Source organism: Mastomys coucha, unplaced genomic scaffold (assembly GCF_008632895.1).
Source record: "Mastomys coucha isolate ucsf_1 unplaced genomic scaffold, UCSF_Mcou_1 pScaffold2, whole genome shotgun sequence".
NCBI classification, from domain to species: domain Eukaryota; kingdom Metazoa; phylum Chordata; class Mammalia; order Rodentia; family Muridae; genus Mastomys; species Mastomys coucha.
In genome coordinates this window covers 217682-223681 of record NW_022196902.1, presented here as the reverse complement: position 1 = coordinate 223681, position 6000 = coordinate 217682, and the positions used below count along the sequence as shown (strand labels likewise).

General features: G+C 41.9%; 1 protein-coding gene and 1 non-coding gene across 2 annotated transcripts in view; one reads left to right on the top strand and one right to left on the bottom strand.

Moving 5' to 3' along the window:
• The window catches only part of Lats1 (large tumor suppressor kinase 1), a 32312-nt gene that overhangs the window by 21144 nt on the left and 5168 nt on the right, over positions 1 to 6000 (bottom strand). The gene's annotated exons all lie outside the window — the stretch shown is intronic.
• LOC116097941 lies at positions 329 to 517 on the top strand. The gene has a single exon (XR_004121608.1). It is a non-coding gene; the product is annotated as a U2 spliceosomal RNA (small nuclear RNA).

Sequence of the window (6000 nt, the reverse complement as noted above, 5' to 3'; positions counted from 1 at the left end):
ATAAGTGGGAGAGGGTGGGGTGGCAGGCATGGGGAGGGGGGAGGCAACAGGGGGTTGTTTTTGTTGTTGTTTTTTGTTTCTTTGTTTTTTGGAGGGGAAACTGGGAATGGAGAAACTTACATGTAAATAAAGAAAATATCTAATAAAAAAAAAAAAAGATGCTTGCTGCCTAGACTGATTCCTGGGTTTGAGTCTTAGAATCCACTGTGCAGTAAGACAATAATTCCCCAAAGTTGTCCTCTAACCTTCATACGTGCCATGGCATTTACAAATGTATACACATACATATAAGTAAATGAAATTAAAAACATTCTAAACTCTACTTATAATCACTTCTGAGCCTCTTTGCTAACACCAAATGTCATATCTGTTCTTATTAGTGTAACACCTGATTCTTCATCTGAGAACAATATATTAGATAAATATTTGGAGCTGAAACAACATGGACAGGCACTTGTCTTATTCACTCATACACCCACCACCCTGATACTGCGGTACCTCCAGGCAATCACCCCTTCAGGGAACTAAAAACAGTGGGGGCTCACTTTGTAGTTAACAATACTCTTGAGGTCTTACTTTCTATGTTGGAAGAGCATATATCCTTTTAAGTAACCAAGTGTGTTTATACTCAGTGTACTATTTTTCTACACGGGCTGTAAAGCACACACAAAAGCTAACTTGTGTGAAAATATTCTTAACTTTAAAAAAAGTTAACAAAATTAGTATCAAAGAAGGGGGTTTATTGCTCTGAATGGCCATATGGTTCATATTGGTTTATAGGAAGAATTTAGAAAACTTTGAGGATGTAGGCTAGAGAGGCTCTGGAATGATGTGAACAGAGCCCAAGGGGCAACTCTGGTCCAAAGGGAAAACCAGAATAGAAGGAGAAACACAGGTAGGAAAGGCTGTGCCAGCACTTGGGAGGCAGAGGCAGGCGGATTTCTGAGTTCGAGCCAGCCTGGTCTCCAGAGTGAGTTCCAGGACAGCCAGGGCTACACAGAGGAACCCTGTCTCAAAAAACCAAGCCAAATCAAACCAAAAGGAAAAAAAAAGAAGAAGAAAAGAAAGAAAGGCTGTGCTTTTGAGATTTCAGACAGGAACAGGAACTCTACTGAGAACTGAACTAAAGGTCATTGTGTTGCACTCAGGCCAAGAATGTGTCCTGAGAGATTTCTATTAGACTGAATGTAAAGGTGATGGATTAATCAGTTTAAAGGAGAAAGTTTCACTGGATTTTGCACTATGGCTTGGTTATTGCTGGCTTCCTTGGCCAGACTTAGTATGCGAACATTTGAAAAAGAAAAAAAAAAGTGTAGTTTGGCCAAAAAGGGAAGTAGTTTTAGACAATAATGGTATGGCTGCAAGTTGGCATTAAAAACAGAGCTGGGGCTAGAGAGATGGCTCAGTGGTTAAGAGCACTGACTGCTCTTCCAAAGGTTCTGAGTTCAATTCCCAGCAACCACATGGTGGCTCACAACCATCTGTAATGATGCCCTCTTCTGATGTGTCTGAAGACAGCTATAGTGTACTCAAATAAATAAAATAAATCTTAAAAAACAAAAAAGAAAACAAACCACTGAGCTGGACAGTGGTGGCACAGGCCTTTAATCCCAGCACTTGGAAGGCAGAGGCAGGGAGATCTCTGAGTTTGAGGCCAGCCTGATCTACAAAGTGAGTTCCAGGAAAGCCAGGGGTACACAGAGAAACTTGCCTTGGGGAAAGAAAAGAGAAGGAAAGAAAGGAAAAGAAAAGAAAAGAAAAGAAACCACAAAGCTGGAAAGATGGCTCAGTGGTTAAGAGCACTGACCACAATTCAGAGGACCAGGGTTCAGTTCCCAGCATCCACTTGGCAGCTCATACCACCTGTAACTCCAGTTTCAGAAGATCCCTTACCCACTTCTGGCTTCTGCAGCAGCAGGGTTGCAAGTGGTAAATAGACACAGATACAGGTAAAACACTCATACACATACATTTTTTTTAGAAAAGAAAAAGAAATCAGTGCTTTGGATCAGGATAATAAGGAAGACGCTTTGAAGGCATCTCAGATGTTGGGCAAACCCCACCCAGCGCAGGCAGGCTCAGTATATAAAAGAGTAAACCCATCTGATTTCCATCAAGAAGACAGCACTTCTGGGGTGGCCTGCTTTCAGAGAGCTGCTTATAAAGTTCTTTCCAGAACTCTTTTCACTATGCTCAGCCACTCAGGTGCTCACAGGCCAACCTCGCTATGTACAATGGCCCAGTTAGGAGCTGAGCTTGTGGAGGCTTTTACAGTATTCAAAATTCAAGTTATAGGACTTTATAAAAGAAAGCCCAGAATACTAGGTAATGTGTAACTATGCTAAAGTTCTTGCAGACAGCCTCAGAAAGAACAGTGCAAGAAATTGTTGAGGTAGAAGCCTAAAATACAATGGGGATCTCAGAATGTTGAAGTATGATACAGAGGTCAAGGAAAGTTGCAAGTGGCGAATGAAGCCAGCCCAAGAAATAGACCACGTCCAAAGAGCAAAGCCATGGTGAAAGGATGTGTGGGCCCATGGCAGCTCAGTACTGTTATCATGTGCCCTATACTAAGGCTTACTTAGTATTTCGCCCTGCTAATTTGGGATCTTTCTTTGCTCCCATTCCTCTTTTGAAATAGGCTTTTTCTGTGTCACTGCTCATTAGATATAAGTAATTTTGCTTTTTTATTTTACAAGAGCTCACAATTATGAATTTGTCTTGAGTCTTATGGGAGACTGTAGTGAGAATTTTGGAATTTTGGTTTCTTTAAAATACACAGAAAATACTATATGTTTTTGTTTTAATCCCAGGTGTGGTGATGTGGGGCTGCTTAGAACTATCTGAAACAAGTTGACTATGATTTGCCTCTTGCTCTAGCAGAGGTGTGGTTTTGCCAGCTGCAGATAGTTTCTGCAATTTTGTGCCATTTGGAATTCTGGGAACTTTTCAGAGGTTATATAAATGCTAGAGCCCCACAGGTGGGGTTGTGGGTCGTTCAAAGGTTGATTACAGTTTGTTAGTAGTAGTGCTTAGGAAATAAGAAAGAAATTATACTCAGGGCTCTCTCCCCTCAATTCTTTTTTTTTCTCTCCTATCTAGTGATGGGGGGGTGAGTGGGAGGGGATGGTAAGATACAGGGTGGTAAAAAGACCATAGGAGACTTAGATTTTTTTGGTTTTTTCCCCCCCAGCCTCACCCCCAAAACAGGGTTTCTCTGTGTAGCTCTGGTCATTTTGAACTTGCTCTTCAGACCAGGCCGGCCTCAAATTCAGAGATCAACCTGCCTCTGGCTCCTGAGTGCTGGGACTAAAGGCCTGTGCCACTACCTCCTGATGAGATTTGGTTTTCTTTCTTTCTTTCTTTTTTTTTTTTTAAAAAAACAAGTTTAGAATTATAGACACTATGGACATACTTGGGGAAAAAAAACCTGACAGCATTTTGCAATGAGCCTCTAGGGGGCTGGTGTGGGGAATGCCTTCAGGGGCTCGCTCATTAAGGCCATGTGCCCAGCTGCTGACTCCTCTTTTGGGAGGTTCCAGAAACTTAAGGCAATAGAGCTTAGCTGGAAGGAGTCGGTCAGCTAGCTTTGTCCTTGTAGCTGCACCCTGTTCCCAGACCCTCTCCATCTCTACCTCTTCCTCGTCCTGATGTTCCATGTCTTCCATGTCCTTATCAAGCTGGACTAAGACTTCTGAAAGTGTAAGCCATAATGTGGTTTAACTCCTCTGTTTATCTGAGGTATGCTATCAGCAATCACAGTGTTTCACAAGTATTAATGATAATGTGGAAAATAAACATTGCCTAAATAAGAATAAGCACAGACTATTGAAAACTTGCAGTAATGAGAGAGCCAGCCAATACAACTGTACAGAGATAAACAGGCAGCAGGAATGAAAGCATCGTAGGAGGAAAAGAAGGGGAGTGCAGAGAAGGAAGGCTCAGTGGTTAAGAACACTTGCTGCTCTTTCAGAGGACTGGGGTTCAGTTCTCAACACCCACACAGTGGTTCACAACCATCTCTAACTCCAGTGCCAGGGAGTCTGATACCCTTTCTGGGCTCTATGCACGTACATATTATGCAAGAAAAACACTCATACACATAAAATAAATATTTTTAAATACAAGAAGACTTTAGGTAAACTCTAATTGTAGGTCATTAGCAAGAGGAAGATACAGGCATGCTAGCCAGAAGTAGGCATCTTGTGTGGTTAGTTTGAGGAACATACCCGACTCTTAAAAACTGGCTCTGAATTAAAGAAGCTAAGACATGCATGGCGGCTCTCAGCTGTAAGCCCACCTCTTAGGGAGCTGAGACAGGAGGTGAGATTGAACCTCCGCTGCAGTAGCTAGAATCCTAGTATCTATATAACCTGCCACTGTTGTGTGCATATTTGTTACCTGATTATAAAGCAATGCTGGAGGTTAGGAAAATGGAAGACTGCTTCATAGTGACAAAATATTTCAACCAGCCAGTTTGGTACCAGGCATCGTGGGGCATACATGTAACCCCAGCAGCTGGGAGGCTGAAACACCATTCCCAATTCTGGCCCAGCCTGGTCTACATAATACCCTGTCAAAAACAGAATATCTGCTGCTTGTTATAGCTTATAGTTCTATGGAAAGATTAGAAGAGACTCTTAGAAGATTATATTGACTGTTATTAGCTAATTGATAATGTCATATATCATATATTGACCTTTCAACTAACAAAAGGCAGTGTCTAAGACAGTACTCCTAATGCTAAAAAACAAACAAAACAAAACAAAACAAAAACAAAACCCCTATCACCAGGTGATGCCATGTCACCATACATCAGTGTCATCTGTGATGATATAAACACACTACTGTGCTGAGAACTGTACAAAATGATGACACATCATTAACTTCAGCATGTAATACTCAACAATGAAGAGAAAGACTATGTTACTAGGTTATGTACTTAGCATGCTTATCACGAGAGTATACTTGGTAGGATTGAGTGAAGTCCCGAGTGCTATGTGCTGTTGACATGGGCACTGCCATGTGAAGGACCAATGCCCCAAACATGTAGGCATGACAACACCTTCCCTGGATGAGGCTCAGAGGGATGGTATATTGTCCCTTGGATCTGAGTATCATGTTGACAGTGTGCACAGAAAAATGTCCATCTTGGCCCCCAGCCCCACCCCAGAAATGTGTACAGCCTGAAGGATGCTCCCCTATAGACATTGCTCTTAAGATTAGCTAAACCCATCTTCTTGTTCAGTTGTATACCACAAACCCAGCCTCCTATTCAATTGTATATAATAAACAAACACACTGAGCTTCTGAAGGTACTTCAGCTTCTCTGAGAGCCCAGACCATCAAATGCCAGCTTTTCTGTGACTTGGTATGCATCCTTTCTATATTTCCTCACTGCCCCCTCATCACCCTTTACTCAAGCTGTACAAGAATGTGACACCTATTAAAACCAAAATTTACTGTCAAACAGTGTGCTAAGGGCCAGAAAGATGTATCAGCAGAAAAGGTGCTTGCTACCAAGTATAAAGAACTAAGCTCAATCCCTAGAACCCCCGAGATAGAACTAGCTCCCGCAAGCTGTCCTCTAATTTCCACATTTGCCTGTAGCAAGAGCACACAAATAAATGCAAAATAAGTAAACAAAAGCTCCACTATCATGCCAGGTGATGCCCTCATATAACTTGTGTTTACGATATCTCCTGAGATCTAGACCAATCTGAGCTACAGACAACCTGTCTCAAAAATAAACGGGGTGGGGACATTAACTAGTAGAGCGCTGGCCTAGAAAAGGCCTAAGTTCTCTCTCCAGCATTAGATTAAACTGGATGTGATGGTACTTTATTCTGCAATCCTAGTACCTAGCACTTGGGAGGTAGAAACAACAGGAACAGAAATTCAAGGTTATCTTTGGCTATGTAGGATAATTGAGGCCAGATGAAATGAGATCCTGCCTTAAAAAATAAAATGAATAGTTGGTAAAGTGCTTGTCTAGCAAGC